Source organism: Oncorhynchus kisutch, linkage group LG25, assembly GCF_002021735.2.
Source record: "Oncorhynchus kisutch isolate 150728-3 linkage group LG25, Okis_V2, whole genome shotgun sequence".
NCBI lineage: Eukaryota > Metazoa > Chordata > Actinopteri > Salmoniformes > Salmonidae > Oncorhynchus > Oncorhynchus kisutch.
The window spans coordinates 506,938-527,144 of NC_034198.2; the positions used below are offsets into that span (position 1 = coordinate 506,938).

The 20,207-nt window shown below is 40.1% G+C and overlaps 1 protein-coding gene and 1 long non-coding RNA gene across 2 annotated transcripts in view; one reads left to right on the forward strand and one right to left on the reverse strand.

Moving 5' to 3' along the window:
* Nucleotides 1-20,207, forward strand: part of LOC109869944 (pro-neuregulin-3, membrane-bound isoform) — a 306,024-nt gene that overhangs the window by 8,336 nt on the left and 277,481 nt on the right. The gene's annotated exons all lie outside the window — the stretch shown is intronic.
* Nucleotides 6,196-11,863, reverse strand: LOC116357479 (uncharacterized). Its single transcript, XR_004205486.1, has 2 exons — nucleotides 11,797-11,863; nucleotides 6,196-6,755 (listed from the first exon to the last, which is right to left on the reverse strand). It is a non-coding gene; the product is annotated as an uncharacterized LOC116357479 (long non-coding RNA).

Genomic DNA, 20,207 nt, shown 5'->3' on the forward strand with positions numbered 1-20,207 from the left:
ATCCCCATTAAAGATATTGGTTCTCAATGGTAAGACACCGTGACAAAGTGAAATGAAGCTCAGACTGGCTTTAGTTAAATATAAAACTCCATTATTGTGTGTTTAAAGCGGGAGATGCTGTACATGGCTGATGATGTCAGTTATTCAAGACATGGGGAATGAGGGGGCTGTCTCCATATATACCGATTCTAAGACATGGAATGGAGACTTCACAGAGAATAATGTGTAAGCCTCCTCGGCGAGGCTCATTCCCATGGGGCTTTGGGTTAAATTTGGCAGAGAAAGTCATAATGCCGTTATTTTCCGGTTGAAAAACTCTGTTTCAGGTTGAGGAGACGTTACATAACCAGATTAAAACTAAGTAAAGACGTATTTTTCTGGTCGTTAAATATTCACGTTATTTCTATGTTATGACCTGGCTCAAAGACTGTGCTGAATCAAGTGTTTTGTAAGAACAATGAAGTTACATAAGATATATTTGTAATTATCATGTGCCTACCCAGGAGCAATCAACTTAATGTAAAGTGAAACCCAGAAGGATTATTTACTATGTAGTTACCATGTAGTTAACCATTAGGAGACAGGAGAATATTAGGTATAACCCTTTTAGTTACATTGTACTTCATCTTTATCCACCAACTCTGTAATTAAAATGTTGTTACAACGAATATACATGTATTTAAAATGTACTTACCCAGGAGCAAGCAACTTAATGTAAAATGAAGTGACATTTGAATGACTTTGTAGTTACAATGGAACAACATTTGCAGACAATAGGCTGACCAGGAGTAGTAAGGAGACAGGAGAACATTTTTCAGTTGGACTTTTATTTAATAGATTGGACAAAAAATCATATTCAACCCATTCAAATTAAATTCCCCATTTTAGACTCAAAGCAATAACTAGTTAGTGAAACGTGCTAAAACACGGTGGTAAAGCTAGCTAGCATTTCCCAATTGTTCACTAATCTAGCTAGCAAGCTAAGCACTGGCACAATGTCAACATGTTTTCCAACTCGGTCAATAACATTACAAAATCATCAGAAAACATTTGTTTTTTGTTTACAATGTTATTTCACTATTTTGAGACTAACAATACATTTTTGCACATTATAAACCTTTTATAAAATGACAAATTAATAGACAGAAATAGCATGTGACTTCCATTTGGTGCAGAGAAGCATGTGGGAGGTGAAGATTCCATAAAAACACAGCACTTCGATAGAGCAACAACAGGAAGTGACTTTTTCATAGCAGGTTTGGAGAAATTACCAGCAGGTTATAATAATTAACGTAGCAGGTTAGGATAATTAGGGTAATGTTAGTAAATGAGTTAGCGAAAATCCTCTCCTAACCTACTCTGAAAAGTCACTTCCGGTCACAGCTGTATCAAGGTGAGTGTTTTTTAGGTAGTCCAGTTAGAGGTGGGCGGTCTGTGGCGTTACTTCCTGGTGAAATCATAAAAAAATGTTTTTTAAACATTTAGTTAACCTATTTGTTCTCTATTTATGTGTGTATGTTTGCACATTCAAAAGAAAAAAATAAGACTAAGATCAGACTGATCTCTCACCTCACATACTCTCCTCTGCAGCCAAAAATGGAAGCCACATGCTTCTATGTTTATTGACCGAGTTGGAAACTGAGTTGACATTGTGCCAGTTTTTAGATTGTTGGCTAGCTGGGTAGCTACATTAGTGACAAATTGGGAAATGCTCATGTTTAGGATGGGGGATCTGTATGGTAATGCACTTAAAGTGGCCATGTGCCGGCGTTTCAGGAATGAAGGACTGGATCAGGGTGACAGTAGCATAATTTCTATATCACTCAGCCCCCGTGTCCTCTGGCCTGTGGTTGGTCTAGATCTAAATTAATCTCTCGTTGTCCTGGAGAAAGACATGCTCTCTCCATCAGGCACCTGCATATTTCACTGCCTGTGTTCCAAATGGCACCATATTCCCTTTATAGTTCACAAATTGTGACCAAAGTAGTGCATTATAGGGAATAGGGTGCCATTTTGGACATATTCACTGAAACCTCACATGGCGCCGTTCTTCATCTGTTCTTTTCATCGTTCCCCCTCTGTCTTGGTGAAGGTCAGTCATTCTCTCCATATCATTCTTCTACCTCAATCAATTTTCTCCTGTCTGTTTCTGTTAATAACTGGAGTTGATTGGGACAGAGTACATTTAACTCCATTAAGAGTAACAAGAGACAGGGAGTTAAATCTTTGGGGTTATCCACAGATGTGGGAGGAACCTCATTGTCAAATTTCCCAGAATGTTCTGTTGCAGGTTTATTAAAATGGTTTGTGTTTTGCATGTATATCGATTGTTGTTGATCTGATGCTACTCAAAGATAAACTAATCTAATCTTTAAGTGGTTGGATTTATAGCAACCGTTAGCAAGAGAGTTCCAGCTTACATGGTGTAGGTAGTCCCCATGTACTGTATTTTTGACCCTACTATGACAGGTATTTTATATGTAAATTAGGGGTGAAGTGAAGGTGCTGGATATATTCCTGCAACTTGTATTCCAATAGACATTGCGTATCACATTGCAAACCACCATAACATGACACATTAAGAAATATTCAAATAAAGCTTTTGTATTTGCCAAGGCAGCAGCTACTCTTCCTGGGGTCCAGCAAAATTAAGAGAGTTTATACCATTTTAAAAACATTACAATACATTCACAGACTGTGTGCCCTCAGGCCCCTACTCCACCACTACCCCATATATATACAGTACAAAATCCATGTGTACGTGTGTGTATGCTATCGTTTGTGTGTGTGTCTGTGCCTATGTTTGTGTTGCTTCACAGTCCCCGCTGTTCCATAGTGTTTTTTATCTGTTTTTTTAAATCAAATTTTACTTGCATCAGTTATTTGATGTGGAATAGAGTTCCATGTAGTCATGGCTCTATTTAGTATTGTGCACCTTCCACAGTGTTCTGGACTTGACGACTGTGAAGAGACCTCTGGTGGCATGTCTTGTGGGGTATGCATGGGCGTCCGAGCTGTGCGCCAGTAGTTCAAATGGACAGCTTGGTGCATTCAACATGTTAAAACCTGTTGTGTCGAGCCATCCCGGATCCGGGATCATGAATACAGCCTCAACCTCATTACCATAACGCAACGTTAACTATTCATGAAAATCGCAAATGAAATGAAATTAATATGCTAGCTCTCAAGCTTAGCCTTTTGTTAACACTGTCATCTCAGATTTCCAAAATATGCTTCTCAACCATTGCAAAATAAGCATTTGTGTAACAGTACTGATAGCTAGCGTAGCATTTAGCGTTAGCAGGCAACATTTTTACAAAAAACCATTCAAATAAAATCATTACCTTTGAAGAACTTCAGATGTTTTCAATGAGGAGACTCTCAGTTAGATAGCAAATGCTCCGTTTTTCCTGAAAGATTATTTGTTTAGGAGAAATCGCTCCGTTTGGTGCATCATTTTTAGCTACGAAAAAAACCTGTATCCAGGAGTGTAATTATCCCCGCAGCTCATTAGCATAACACAACGTTAACTATTCATGAAAATCGCAAATGAAATGAAATTATTATGCTAGCTCTCAAGCTTAGCCTTTTGTTAACACTCATCTCAGATTTTCAAAATATGCTTCTCAACCATAGGAAAACAAGCATTTGTGTAACAGTATTCATAGCTATTCATAGCTAGCGTAGCATTTAGCGTTAGCAATACAGCAGGAAACATTTCCACAAAAACCAGAAAAGCATTCAAATAAAATCATTTACCTTTGAAGAACTTCAGATGTTTTCAATGAGGAGACTCTGTTAGATGGAAAAACTGAACATTTGCTAAAAATAATATTTGTTTAGGAGAAATCGCTCCGTTTGGTGCGTCACGTTTGGCTACCAAAAAAACCTGAAAATTCAGTCATCTAAACGTCAAACTTTTTTCCAAAATTAACTCCATAATATCGACTGAAACATGGCAAACATTGTTTAGAACCAATCCTCAAGGTGTTTTTCACATATCTCTTCGATGATACATCGTTCGTCGAAGTGTGCTTTCCCTCTGAATCCCAGGAGCAAATGGCCACAACTGAAGATTACGCGCTGATTTACACAAAGGACACCAGGCGGACACCTGGTAAATGTAGTCTCTTATGGCCAATCTTCCAATGATATGCCTACAAATACATCACAATGCTGTAGACACCTTGGAGAAACAATAGGAAGGGCAGGCTCATTCCCGGCGCATTCACAGCCATATAAGGAGACAATAGAAAACAGAGCTTCGAAAATTCTGCCCATTTCATGGTTAAAATATCATCTTGGTTTCGCCTGTAACATGAGTTCTGTGGCACCCACAGATATCTTTGCAGTTCTGGAAACCTTAGTGTTTTCTTTCCAAAGCTGCCAATTATATGCATAGTCGAGCATCTTTTCATGACAAAATATTGCGCTTAAAACGGGCACGTTTTTTTATCCAATAATGACATACTGCCCCTAGAGGTTCAAGAAGTTAATACCTCATAAATACAAGCAGTGATCAAGTCAATCTCTCCTCTACTTGGAGCCAGGAGAGATTGACATGCATATCATTAATATTAGCTCTCTGTGTACATCCAAGGGCCAGATGTGCTGCCCTGTTCTGAACCAATTGAAAATTTCATTTCAAGTCCTTTGTGGCACCTGACCACACGTCTAAACAGTAGTTCAGGTGTAACAAAACTAGGGCCTGTAGGACCTGCCTTGTTGACAGTGCTGTCAAGAAGGTAGAGCAGCGCCTTATCATGGACATACAGTGGTTCGGCTACTGCGGCACAACTTGTATGGTGCCGCAGAATTCTATGGCAAGTTAAGTGCCAACCACTGGTACCATTTGTGCTAGTTTGACCACCAGAGTGTATCTTTGGGAAGCAGTTGATAGCCTTCAATAGTGGCTGTACTAGAGAATTGAAAACTTTTTTTGTAAGAAAATAGTGTATGGGACTGATTACAGGCTACAGTAATGGGACGTGGGAGACCGGGGTTCAATTCCCCAACGGGAAGAAAGGAGTAGGCTGTCCTTGTAAATAAGATTTTTTAATTAACAGACTTGCCTATTTAAATAAAAGTTACACTAAGAACATAGCATTTCTAAGCCCTAATTGTATAATTGTAGTCTAACCAATACGCAAAATGGAGATTGTGAAAATAACTCATTGATTTATCAAGACTAGTCCCCATGCTTGTCTCAGCAGCGTGAAACGGTGCTAAAATAGTGGGCTATTTCTTTGAATCCTATTGCTTCTAACTTCAATATGCTCGTTAAATAAATAAGACCTACTCCACTTTCAACATCACATTACTCAACACTAGTGAGACTCATGTCGCCTACAGTATATCGAAAAATATGTGACGCTCCGCCAATAATTACATAGAGGATTGTAGGATTCAAAATCAAAAGCCACCTCATGGGTCTCCCAGTGGCGGCTGGCGCAGGTATCAAACCTGCGTCTGTTGCAAGGCTACGTATCAAGCCTACAGAGGCAGGTTCGACACCCGTGCCGGCCGCCACCGAGGGACCCATGAGGCGGCTTTTGGTTTTAATTTAGAATCCTCCAATCCTCTATGTAAGTATTGGAGAGTCACGTCAAATGTTTCTATATATACACACTGTAGGCCTACCAATAGTGTCTTAGACAACTGTTTATGTAGGTGCCGGGCTATATGACTGTGCCATCAACTTGATATATAACAATATTTGAGGTTATAAAAAATAAAGTGAGCGATTGTAATCTAACTAAAGGCCAAAATAATATTTGTAAAGGCCAAAACATTTATTTTTGGTTTTAGAGGGAGAGAAACGCTGGGCAAATTGTGCGCCGCCCTTTGGGACTCCCAATCACGGTCGGATATGATACCTAATAAGAATAATATTTTGTTGTATTATTTGTTTGGTATTTTCTGGTGGATTAAACTGAAATTGCAACCAATCACGACCAACCTAAGAAATACATTTGACGATAGAATTCTCCCCCTACCCTCCTAGGCAATTCTATAGTCCAGCTACCTGCTAATAGCCATAATGGCACTGTACAACATGACTGTTTGAAAGAGTATTTTTCAGTGAACAACAATTTGTTTACCTTCATTAGACAACTGTTCTAATATTTCTGCAATTCAGTGATATTTATTCCCTTAGTAATTCATTATGGATCCATAACTAAATAAAAATCGTCATTTAGAATGTATTTATCATTATTTTATTAACGAAAGCAGAAAGATGCTGATGAAGAAACACAGTACATGCTACGACATTTGGATAATAAAACATTTTGAAGATAAACAAATGCAGGGGGGGCTTATCAGGCTATAGCAGAACAGCATGATGGTCCAGACGGCCCTTGCTGTACCTGGTGAGCAGTTGTGCCTGGTTATGTTGTCAGAAGAGGAATGGAAATGTCAGGCTGAACAGACAACTTGATGAACTCGCCAGGTATGTTGACTCTGCCTGTCGGAGGTGGAGTTCCAGAGCTCACAGGTGTGCCTGATACACCGGCACGGATTGTGACTCCATCTCATTCCTCGCCCTCTTCAACGAGTCATTCTCCGCCTGATTCTCCGCCAATGCCGCCTGGCTCTGAACCAATGCATCAGCTGTCGCTCGTATCTCTGCCCCCGACAATGTTTCTCTTTCTGCTGGTCTGCCTTCAATTAATCGATCTCGGAATCTGATCCATGTGCACCTTCATCAGATGAGCAGAATGGTACAGCCCTGAGCCCCCATCGATTACAGTGGCCTATGATAGAAATGGTAGATCAATTAAGAATTGAAAGTGACTCCAACAAACGAATGCTGCATACACTTTAAGAATCTAGCAAAAAGAACCACTTTCTTTGCAAACATTTTCAGTGCGGCCCATTGTCCACTGATCTCCACGGATGGTTGTCGGTATGGTTGTCTGCTCTACAAAAACACATTCACTTTTTTCGTACACAATTAGTATTTTGTTTTTATTAAACAGTATGCCTACACAATGATAGGCTATATATATATATATATATATATATTTTTTTTAAATGCACTGAAACCAAAATACCTTTTAGTTACGGTCCTAATCCTGGAACGGGTAGCACTATAGAAAGAAGCTGACTTGATAAAAACATGTCCATTTCGTCTGTTCTCTTTGAGCACAATATCATTTTTTGCAGGTTCACACCTACGGTCTAAAGAGCCACCAGCTGTCCATCACAACTGTAATAAAAACACAGCTGTCCATCACAACTGTAATAAAAACACAGCTGTCCATCACTACTGTAAATAAAAACACAGCATCTTGTTTAGATCCTTTACTGTAACAAATCATTTGTATCCAATTACTTTGAGTTTTGGATTCATATTATGGTGTTTCTATTCCGAGAAAAACGTGAGAAAAAAACCCCGCTGTGTTTAAGAGCATAACATTTTTACACCTTAAAAATTGTATAATTGTAGTCTAACCAATACCCAAATGGAGATTAAGTGAAAATAAAAATCTAATTATTTATCAAGAACAGTCCCCATGCTTGTCTCAGAGCAGTGCGAAATGGTGCTAAAAATAGTTGTAGGCAATTGCTTCTAACTTCAATAGGCGTTTAAAATAAAGACCTACACCACTTTTAACATCTCATTACGCAACACTAGTGAGACTTATGTTGCCTATACGGTGGCCCTACAGTATATCGAAAGATTTGACTTAACTCTGCCAATATTAGAGGACATTTCTGTAATTCAGTGATATTTATTCCCATGGTAATTCGTTATGAATCCATAACTAAATAAACATCGGCATTTTTTAAAGAGTATTTTCATAATTATTTTATTGAAGAAAGCATAAATATACCATTATTAGTTACATTGTTTTAGTTTGAATGTGTAGACTGGCACTAAGAACAGCGGGGATGTTTCCCAAGTCAGCGCCAGTATTAGTGCAATGCCCCTCATTGTTGCTCTGTGCTACCCAGTGTGGCAGGGTGGGGGTCCACCCCATCCCCCATGGGCTAGGTCAGTCTTCTGTGTGCGTCTCTGCGGCCCATCCCGTGCCCCCTCTCATGCCTTGAACCTCGCCCTCTTTCAGTGGATACAGTTGGAGAACTGCAAGGCAATCCCATTGTGCGCCACTCAGGAGCCATGACCAATATATATTGTCCTGCTAATAACAGGGTTAATAATATATCTGATAATATCCAACGGGCTTTTATATAATTCTAAATTAATAATAACTGTTTATTTTGTAGATTATTTCGTTTTATAAATAACAAAATGAGCGAGAAAAATGCCATTCTTGAACATGGGGTTAGACATTGTTACTAAATTGTAAATAAAGCCAGTCAGTTATTTAGAATTACCTATGGGAGAGAAACCAAAATCTTACAATCTCATGAGTCTCCCAGTCAAGGCCAGCACAGGTATTGAGCCAGCATCTGCAGCAACATAGCTTGCACTGCTATGCAGTGTCTTAGACAGTTGAGCTAATTAGGCACTGTACAACATGACCAGTCGGGAGTGGGCTAGAGTACTACAGTAAAATAATCCTAACAAAATAAAAACCTTACCGGTTGTTACACTTTAGTAAGTAATACTGAAGTCGTGCACAATTATCAGTTTCTATATAGGTTTATGTTGCTCATTCGTTGTCAGTTGGAGACACAGTAGTACAAAAAGCATAATCAGTGCTCTAACTTCCCCTTGCGCTGGTCTGGAGCAATGAAGTGGTGACGCAGGCTACCGTACTAAACTGAGCATAATCACAAAACTTTTAGTGGAGCAACCACTGTAATTCTCCCCATCTTAGCTACTGTTGTATCAATATGTTTTGACCATGACAGTTTACAATCCAGGGTAACTCCAAGCGGTTTAGTCACCTCTGTGCTCAATTTCCACATTTATTACAATATTTAGTGAATGATTTGTCCCAGATACAATGCTTTAAGTTATAGAAATATTTAGGACTCATTTATTCCTTACCACCCACTCTGAAACTAACTAACTCTTTGTTAAGTGTTGCAGTAATTTCAGTTGCTGTAGTAGCTGACATGTATAGTGTTAAGTCATCCGCATACATAGACAGTCTGGCTTTTCTCAAAGCCAGTGGCAATTCGTTAGTAAATATTGAAAGAAAAAAAAAAAGAATCCCCCCAAAATAAAAAAATATCGGCCTAGACAGCTGCCTTGGGGAATTACTGATTATGTTAGAGAGGCGTCCATTGAAGACCCTCTGTGTTCTGTTAGACAGGTAACTCTTTATCCACAATATAGCAGGGCCATAACATACATTTTTCAAGCGGCTAGCTATGATCGATAATGTCAAAAGCCGCACTGAAGTCTAACAAAAAACAGCCACCACAATCTTTTTATCATCAATTTCTCTCAGCCAATCATCAGTCATTTGTGTAGGTGCTATGCTTGTTGAATGTCCTTCTCTATAAGAATGTTGGACATTTGTGGTCAATTTGTTTACTGTAAAACTAGCATTGCATCTAGTCAAACACAATTTTTTCCTAAAGTTTACTAAGGGTTGGTAACAAGCTGATTGGTAGGCTATTTGAGCCAGTAAAGGGGCTTTACTGTTCTTAGGTAGCAGAATGACTTTTGCTTCCCTCCAAGCCTGAGTGCACACACTTTCTAGTAGTCTTAAAAATCGAAGATGTGGCAAATAGGAGTGGCAATATTCTCCGCTATTATCCTCAGTAATTTTCCAACCAAGTTGTCAGACCCTGGTGGCTTGTCATTGTTGCTTTACACAGTAAAACTCGAAGTAAACCGAAATAGAAATGTACTCTGCTGGAGTTGAATCAAAACACAGAAGTGAAAAATGGTCAGGGTGTTATAAAAACGACACTGAAAATAAATGACAATTGGAGTTAAATTTAAACAACTCTCCGAGAGTTGGATATTTGGGTTACTTAGAAATGTCCTTGTTTTTGAAAGAAAACACATTTTACTAATGTTCAAGTTGCCTTTTAAAATGATAAACTTGGATTAGCTAACACAACGTGCCATTGGAACACAGTAGTGATGGTTGCTGATAATGGGCCTCTGTACACCTATGTAGATATTCCATTAAAAAAAATAGTCATTTACAACATTAACAATGTCTACGTGTTATTTCTGATCAATTTGATGTTATTTTAACTTCTTGCGTCGAGCAATCCCGTATCCGGGAGCGTAATCATAGCCTCAAGCTCATTACCATAACGCAACGTTAACTATTCATGAAAGTCGCAAATGAAATGAAATATATTGGCTCACAAGCTTAGCCTTTTGTTAACACTGTCATCTCAGATTTTCAAAATATGCTTTTCAACCATAGCTACACAAGCATTTGTGTAAGAGTATTGATAGCTAGCATAGCATTAAGCCTAGCATTCAGCAGGCAACATTTTCACAAAAACAAGAAAAGCATTCAAATAAAATTTACCTTTGAAGAAATTCGGATGTTTTCAATGAGGAGACTCAGATAGCAAATGTTCAGTTTTTCCAAAAATATTATTTGTGTAAGAGAAATAGCTCCGTTTTGTTCATCACGTTTGGCTAAGAAAACCCCCCAGAAAATTCAGTCATTACAACGCCAAACTTTTTCCAAATTAACTCTATAATAATCGACAGAAACATGGCAAACGTTGTTTAGAATCAATACTCAAGGTGTTTTTTACATATCTATTCGATGATAAGTCATTCGTGGCAGTTTGGTTTCTCCTCTGAACCAAATGGAAAAATGCACACAGCTGGAGATTATGCAATAATTTCAACAGAGGACACCAAGCGGGCACCTGGTAAATGTAGTCTTACGGTCAATCTTCCAATGATATGCCTACAAACACGTCACAATGCTGCAGACACCTTGGGGAAACGACAGAAAGTGTAGGCTCATTCCTGGCGCATTCACAGCCATATAAGGAGACATTGGAACACAGCGCCTTCAGAATCTGGGGCATTTCCTGTGAAATTTCATCTTGGTTTCACCTGTAGCATCAGTTCTGTGGCACTCACAGATAATATCTTTGCAATTTTGGAAACGTCAGTGTGTTTTCTTTCCAAAGCTGTCAATTATATGCATAGTCGAGCATCTTTTCGTGACAATCTCTTGTTTAAAATGGGAACGTTTTTTTATCCAAGAATTAAAAGAGCGCCCCTATATCAAAGTAGTTAATGTACTTTTTTCAAAAACAAGGACATTTAAGTGACCCCAAACTTTTGAACAGTAGTGTATATCTTACCTAGTAATTCTAAACAATGATAGCATTACCTTATACTGTGTAAGAAGATAAGGGAAGTTGTGCGACATAGCTCAGGCAAACTAGGAGATGTCCTGGCGACAATCAAGGTGCTGGGCCCTGTGATCTTTATTTTTCTCAGAGCAGGAGAGGGAGGGGGGATACTGAGAGAGTGAGATATATAACAAAGGAAAGTGATATTGTTACAAATCCCTTTGGCCCAGCAGTCTGGGGGGGCCAAAGGTTTTCACGCAAATAACAGTGAAAACAAACCACAGACAACTAAATTACCGTCAAACACTCATGGTTTATTTGGTAAACACACGGTAAAGGGGGGCAGGAAAAGGGGCTGAGCTGGACCCAAGGAAATAAATAGGTATCCAAACACCCCTAAACTAGACTACTTGCTTTAAGAACAGCTAGCTAACTAACCAAAAATACAGTGGATGGTCCACCCAGTTCTAACTAGTGTTCTTAGACAAAGTATTTCTACGGGTAATGTATGCCCATGAGCGACTTGTCTTGGTACCCCCTTTTCCCACCATCAAACAAACAGTCAAACACCTTAACAAAAACAATACTCACAGGGTAACGGACAAAGTGACATCTAGTTGCTGAACCAAACAAGAGATCTACAGAGAGATCAAACTCCTGAGAAAACAACTGACAGGGTTTTTAAACCAAGGGGAAGGGGATGTGATTGGGTAATGGAAACCGGAGGAGGTGTGTCTTCTGATTGATGACTGATTGGTGACTGATTGGGGAATGATGATTGCCACCTGTGAGGGGAGAAGGAGAGAAAAGAAATACACACAGGATACACACACACAGGATACCTGTATCCGTAACAGAGCTACTGAGAGAGAGAAAATAGAGATGATTAAAAGGAGGGATTTAGAGAGAAGTATAAAAGGGGAGAAAAAGAGAATGGGAGGAGGAGACCAAGAAACTATGTCGCAAGCGAGGTTAAGTCCCAAATGGCACCCTATTCCCTATTTAGTGTGCTACTTTAGATCAGGGCCAGTAGGGCTCTGGTACAAAGTAGTGCATTATGTAGGTAATCGAGTTACATTTGGAATGCAGACTGAGGGCAGCGAGGGACAGTAGATGCCTCATTAGTATTCGCTGTACAATCCTCAAGCAACCATTTTAAACTTCCTCGTACCATTGTACGTTGGTCCTTTTTGTCCTCAATCTACAGTGGTTCTTCCTTTAAAAGGTAAGAGCTTATTCCGCAACCGTTAGTGGTAGATCCCTGTATCCTGGAAGGATATTGACCTCATCCCATCAGTAGAGGATGCCTGGTTATTCTTTAAAAGTGCCTTCCTCACCATCTGAAATAAGTATGCCCCAATTCAAAAAATGTAGAACCAGGAACATATATAGCCCTTGGTTCTCTCCAGACCTGACTGCCCTTGACCAGCACAAAAACCATCTTGTGGCATTCTGCATTAGCATCGAACAGCCCCCGTGATATGCAATTTTTCAGGGAAGTTAGGAACAAAGATACACAGGCAGTTAGGAAGGCTAAGGCTAGCTTTAACAAGCAGAAATTTGCATCCTGTAGCACAAACTCAAAAAAGTTCTGGGACACTGGAAAGTCCATGGAAAATAAGAGCACCTCCTCCCAGCTGCCCACTGCACTGAGGCTAGGAAACACTGTTACCACCAATAAATCCACTATAATTGAGTATTTCTATGTATTTCTATGGCTGGCCATGCTTTCCACCTGGCTACCCCTACCCCGGTCAACAGCCATGCGCTCCCCACAGCAACCTCCCCCACTTCTCCTTCCCCCACTCCCCCACTTCTCCTTCACCCAACAAATCCCCCTACAAAATCAGCCGGGCTAGACAATCTTGACCCTCTCTTTCTAAAATGGTCTGCCGAAATTGTTGCAACCACTATTACTAGCTTGTTAAACCTCTCTTTCGTGTCGTCTGAGATTCCCATAGATTGGAAAGCTGCCGCAGTCATCCCCCTCTTCAAAGGGGAGACACTCAAGACCCAAACTGCTACAGACCTATATCTATTCTACCCTGCCTTTCTAAGGTCTTCGAAAGCCAAGTCAACAAACAGATTACAGACCACTTCGAATCCCACCATACCTTCTCCGCTATGAAATCTGGTTTCAGAGCTGGTCATGGGTGCACCTCAACTACGCTCATGGTCCTAAATGATATCATAACCGCCATTGATAAGAGACATTACTGTGCAGCCGAATTCATCAACCTGGCTAAGGCTTTCGACTCTGTTAATCACAACATTCTTATTGGCAGACTCAACAGCCTTCAAATGATTGCCTCGCCTGGTTCACCAACTACTTCTCTGATAGAGTTCAGTATGTAAAATCGGAGGGCCTGTTGTCCGGACCTCTGACAGTCACTATGAGGGTGCCACAGGGTTCAATTCTTGGGCCAACTCTCTTCTCTGTATACATCAATGATGTTGCTCTTGCTGCTGGTGAGTCTCTGATCCACCTCTACGCAGACGACACCATTCTGTATACATCTGGCCCTTCTTTGGACACTGTGTTAACTAACCTCCAGATGAGCTTCAATGCCATACGACTCTCCTTCCGTGCCCTTAAATGCCAGTAAAACTAAATGCATGCTCTTCAACTGATCACCGCCCGTCCAGCAACACTACTCTGGATGGTTCTGACTTAGAATATGTGGACAACTACTAATACCTAGGTGTCTGGTTAGACTGTAAACTCTCCTTCCAGACTCACATTAAACATCTCCAATCCAAAATTTAATCTAGAATTGACTTCCTATTTCGCAACAAAGCCTCCTTCACTCATGCTGCCAAACATCTCTTGTAAAACTGACCGTCCTACGATCCTCGACTTTGGCGATGTCATTTACAAAATAGCCTCCAACACTCTACTCAACAAATTGGATGCAGTCTATCACAGTGCCATCCGTTTTGTCACCAAAGCCCCATATACTACCCACCACTGCGACCTGTACGCTCTCGTTGGCTGGCCCTCGCTTCATACTCGTCGCCAAACCCACTGGCTCCAGGTCATCTACAAGTCTCTGCTAGGTAAAGCCCTGCCTTATCTCAGCTCACTGGTCACCATAGCAGCACCCACCCGTAGCACGCGCTCCAGCAGGTATATCTCACTGGTCACCCCCAAAGCCAATTCTTCCTTTGGCTGCCTCTCCTTCCAGTTCTCGGCTGCCAATGACTGGAACTAACTGCAAAAATCACTAAAGACTCTTCCTCCCTCACTAACTTTAAGCACCAGCTGTCAGAACAGCTCACAGATCACTGCACCTGTACATAGCTCATCTGTACATAGCCCATCCAACTACCTCATCCCCATACTGCATTTATTTATCTATGTTACTCCTTTGCACCCCAGTATCTCTACTTGCACATTCATCTTCTGCACATCTACCATTCCAGTGTTTAATTGCTATATTGTAATTACTTCGCCACCATGGCCTATTTATTGCCTTACCTCTTATCCTATTTCATTTGCACTATGCTGTGTATAGATTTTTTTCCTGTATTATTGATTGTATGTTTGTTTATTCCATGTGTAACTCTGTGTTGTTGTATGTGTCGAACTGCTTTGCTTTATATTGGCCAGGTCGCAGTTGCAAATTAAAACTTGTTCTCAACTAGCCTACCTGGTTAAATAAAGGCGAAGTAAAATAAAATAGTAAAAGATGGTGACATTCTGTCATTGAACCGCAAGGGGGAGATAAAATGCTAATCTATCGGTAGTCTAAACTGGCACATATTGACTATCTATTTGTAAAATTGACAGCTGTGCTATATAGATTGCAAAATAGTTGGGAAGAGATTTTCGATGGACCGATTCCATGGCACATGGTTTATGAATTGACACGCAATTTTCTGTTCCTCCTGAAATCCCTAATATTAAAGACAGTCAAATACATTCTCTCCGTTGCCCACATGCGCTTTAAACATTTAAATAATGAAGCATATTGAAGATAGAAGTCGCCTCTTAATGAGTTCCGAGAGCCGATCTGTTATCGAACAACGATTATTATTGTTATTAACCTTGCATTATAATTATATAAAAGTCCCAGAAATAAATCCTATTTATAATGAATAATCAGATGCGTGATGCAAGCTTTATTTTTTTATTTTATTTACTATAGTCATCAACTATTTGCTTATGGTTTAAAGCCTCTTAGTGATCCCTTCTCACGCCAATCCCTTTAGTGGGATTTGACAACATCCAGTGAAATTCCAGAGCACCAAATTCAAACTACAGGAATATCAATATTCAACATTCACGAAAATATGAGTGTAATACATCAAAATAAAGCTTAACTTCTTGCTAATTCAGCCGCTGTGTCAGATTTCAAAAAGGCTTTACGGCCAAAGCAGACCATGCGATTATCTGAGGACAGCGCCCCGCATACAAACACATGAAAATACTATTTCAACCAGGCAGGTGCCACACAAAAGTCAGAATAACAATATAATAAATGCCTTACCTTTGAAGATCTTCTTTTTTTTGCAATCCCAAATGTCTCAGTGACACAATGAATGGTCATTTTGTTCAATAAATTCCTTCTTTATATCCCCAAAATGTCCATTTATTTGGCGCGTTTGATTCAGAAATACACCGGTTCCAACTCGCCCAACATGCCTACAAAGTATCTAATAAGTTACCTGTAAACTTGGTCCAAACATTTCAAACAACGTTCCTAATCCAACCTCAGGTATCCTAAAATGTAAATAATCGATCAAATTTAAGACGGGATAATCTGTATCCAATACCGAAGAAAAATAACACAGAGCGTGTTCCAGTTCACGCGCACCAAAATAGTAGGGACCTTCAGAGTGACACATGGAATGAATAACCCTACTTCTTCATTTCTCAAAAGAAAAACATCAACCAATTTCTAAAGACTGTTGACATCTAGTGGAAGCCATAAGAACTGCAACTAGGTTCCTCATAAATAGGGGTTCCCATAGAAATCTATTGGGAAATCCAATGACTTCCATTTTTTTCCCCCTGAATGGTTTGGCCTGCCGAATTAATTCTGTTATACTCACAGACATTAATCTACCAATTATATGCATATCCTAGCTTCTGGGCCTGAGTAACAGGTAGTTTACTTTGGGCACACTTTTCATCTGGACGTGAAAATACTGCTCCCTAGCCCAAAGAGGATTTAAATTATTTGAGCAAAAAATATTATATTTTATTTGAAATGGCATGCCAGACAAAATTAAAAGGGCCTATTTATATAATTAATTCAGAGGGCAGAAATTGGAAAATCAAAATTACTTTATCAATTGGAACCTTTACCAAGTGGAAGGAAGAGAAAGTAAGGAACTTGTCTGTCAGCCCTGCATTAAAGACCAAAATTGGTTAAAGATAACTGTGATAAATAAAAAGATATACCAGTTTCGTTTAAGGACCAATAAATTGACAGCTGTGCTATCTAAACGTCCTCTCACTGTCAACTTCGTTTATTTTCCTGTCTTATGTGTAAATATTTGAACAATCAGCTGTCCGTCCTGTCTCCCTGTTGCACTGTCTTAGGCGTCTCACAGTATGGACATTGCAATTTATTGCCCTGGCCACATCTGCAGTCCTCATGCGTCCTTGCAGCATGCCTAAAGCACGTTCACGCAGACGAGCAGGGACGTTAGCCAATGTGCGGGAGCACTGGTTGGTCGGGCCAATTGAGGTAGTATGTACATGAGTGTATAGTTAAAGTGACTATGCATATAAGATTAACAGAGAGTAGCAGCAGCGTAAAAGAGGGGTTGGGGGGGCACACAATGCAAACAATCTGGGTAATCATTGCTTACCTGTTCAGGAGTGTTATGGCTTGGGGGTAAAAACTGTTCAGAAGCCTTTTTGTCCTAGACTTGGCACTCCAGTACCGCTTGCCATGTGGTAGTAGAGACTGTCTATGACTGGGGTGGCTGGGGTCTTTGACAATTTTCAGGGCCTTCCTTTTAGGGCCTACAGCCTGGTGTAGAGATCCTGAATGGCAGGCAGCTTTGCCCCAGTGATGTACTGAGCCGTACGCACTACCCTCTGAAGTGCTTTGCCGTACCAGGTTGTGATGCAACCAGGATGCTCTCGATGTTGCAGCTGTAGAACCTGTTGAGGATCTCAGGACCCATGCCAAATCTTTTTTGTTTCCTGAGGGGGAATAGGCTTTGTCGTGCCCTCTTCACGACTGTCGTGGTGTGTTTGGACCAATCTAGTTTGTTGTTGATGTGGACACCAAGGAATTTGAAGCTCTCAACCTGATGCACTACAGCCCCGTCGATGAGAATGGGGACGTGCTCTGTGCTCCTTTTCCTGTAATCCACAATCATCTCCTTAGTCTTGGTTACATTGAGGGATAGGTTGTTATTCTGGCACCACCCGGCCAGGTCTCTGACCTCCTCCCTATAGGCTGCTAATTGTCTACCGTCTGTAAGCTGTTAGTGTCTTAACAACCGTTTTACAGGTGCATGTTCATTAATTGTTTATGGTTCAGCGTGGGAAACAGTGTTTAAACCCTTTACACTGAAGATCTGTGAAGTTATTTGGATTTTTACGAATTATCTTTGGAAAACAGGGTCCTGAAAAAGGGACGTTTCTTTTTTTGCAGAGTTTATTTGATTTGATTTAATTACTCTCTGTATGGTTTCAACCTTCACATTTACATACACTGTAATTGAACTACGTCCCTCTATAGGAATGCTGTTGGTGCTCATCATCAATTTGTCTCAACCCTTCTTACCAGATGCACACTATTTCACAGATACACAAAACGGGTAAAACTAGATTTTTTTCACATCTGTATGTTGTGGATTGCTTCCCTTCAGTATTATAAATATGTCAGCTTGCATATGCACTGCATACCTCTTAAATAATTTATCCATTTAGTCCATGTCCGGAGACTAGGTAGTCACTTGTTTGTGGGTTCCATTTGTGAGTAGATGCTAGTGTTAGCTCGGTTAAAGCGGTTGTTTTAGCCATCAACAGAGTAACCCACACAACAACACTCAGGTGAACTGAAAGAGCATGGGTGGGTTGTTGATGCTGGGTTAATGGTTATTGAGATATGACCCAGCGGGTCAGATCAGAAGAGTGGAATCGTAGTTTAGTAGGGATGTGGCTTTTAGAAATTTATTTTTGGCCACCAATGAGATTATATTTAATTACTGTTCATGTGTTCTGTTGCATTGTTATCACATGTTACAGTTGAACACTGAATGTTTTAAAGATTCTTTCATTTGAGCTTTAATAAGATTTATAGATGTGTAAGAGTGTGGTAAATGCAAATATCCTTGCTGGGATAGATACTACCTTGTTTCTATATCTAGTAAGCAATCTTATTATATTAGAATATGTAATATGCAAAAATATTTTCTGTAAAATTAAATTTGCAGCTCACAAATTTAACATGATGAAAATGAAATACATTTATTTTCACAGGTGGCCAAAAAATAACTACCTAAAAACCAGGGCTATGTATAAAAAGATCCTGCTGCTGGGCCTACCCAGTATGAAAGGGAAAAACAACAACTGATGGTTAAATTAACCCATGTTTGTGTAATCCCAAAAACCCAACATGGGTTATTCCTACAACCCAACTGGCTGATTCAAAATATCCCAGGGTGTGTTCTGTCCAATATTTACCCAGCACTGGGTTACCAAAGAACCCAAATTAGGTTGTTTTTAGAGTGCTGAGTTTTCAGATTGAAGATACAAAACCTCAACTGTCTACATCGACAGATTGTTAGAGAGAGAGATCGAGAGAGGTTGACAGAGAGAGAGAAAGGGAGAGAGAATGAGACAGAGATTGATTAGGTCTGCTCTTGTTATTTGCGGAGGCTGTTTCTAGGTAGTCACTTGTTTGTGGGTTCCATTTGTGAGTAGATGCTAGTGTTAGCTCGGTTAAAGCGGTTGTTTTAGCCATCAACAGAGTAACCCACACAACAACACCCAGGTGAACTGAAAGAGCATGGGTGGGTTGTTGATGCTGGGTTAATGAATGAATGAGACAGAGATTGATTAGGTCTGCTCTTGTTATTTACGGAGGCTATTTCGTGGCGGTAATCAGTACATGGTAAAACCTTATCCGTGGGGATGTCAACTTACTCCCTAAGTAAACAAGACAATAGCCCCATCTGTTTATTGCTAACTCCAGAGTGTGCTCCATATTCCCCTCTAATCTGTCATTTTACATGTGATTCTCCCATAGATTCATAGCACAAGCATACCTGATTAACACATTTAAAAATATGTGCTAACTTCGTTACCTCTCTTTCTGCAGGTCTCCCCTCTGTATTTCCAGAGCAATACCAATTAATTTATGGGTATATCATTTGTGTAAATGGTCTTTTAAGTACTTAAATGACCCAATTAAGTATTTACCTGATTGTGTCCTACTAAAATGCACTGTTACCGATGATTAGTCACCAATGGTAGCATGTTTGAGGCAACATACTGTCAGGAGACTCTGAGCACTCCACTTTTGGGGCAAGGGAGACCCTTGGCTGCCAGGGAATCCTTTATCTAAACCAAGGGCGTGGCATGTACACTTGGCAACCTGTCAAAAAACATAGTGAATTATATATCAAACGTTTCCAGAGGAACATCCTAGGCGAAACGTCATTCTCCCTTGCATTTGATGTGCTTTCACTGAATCATTGATAGGACATCTCAAACAATCGCGCTCTCGTTCTCATAATACACCTGTCACTGGTAAACTGAGAGGAACACAGACCAAGTAGCTGAGCAGTTTTGATCTGCCGAACAGGCAGCACAATGCAACAAAATTGGACCCCAAATTGCAGACAGAGAGCTGTCTGCTGAAGTACCTGGCATGCTGTTCCCATGCTGGAACAAGTCATTGTTTCATTAAAACACAGTTTCTCCCCCACTCACTCTCAACACAAACACATGATCCTCATTCACTTTCAGCCCAAGCACAATAGTCCCTAATTCCCTATCAGCACAAATAAAATGGTCCTCATTCACAATCAGC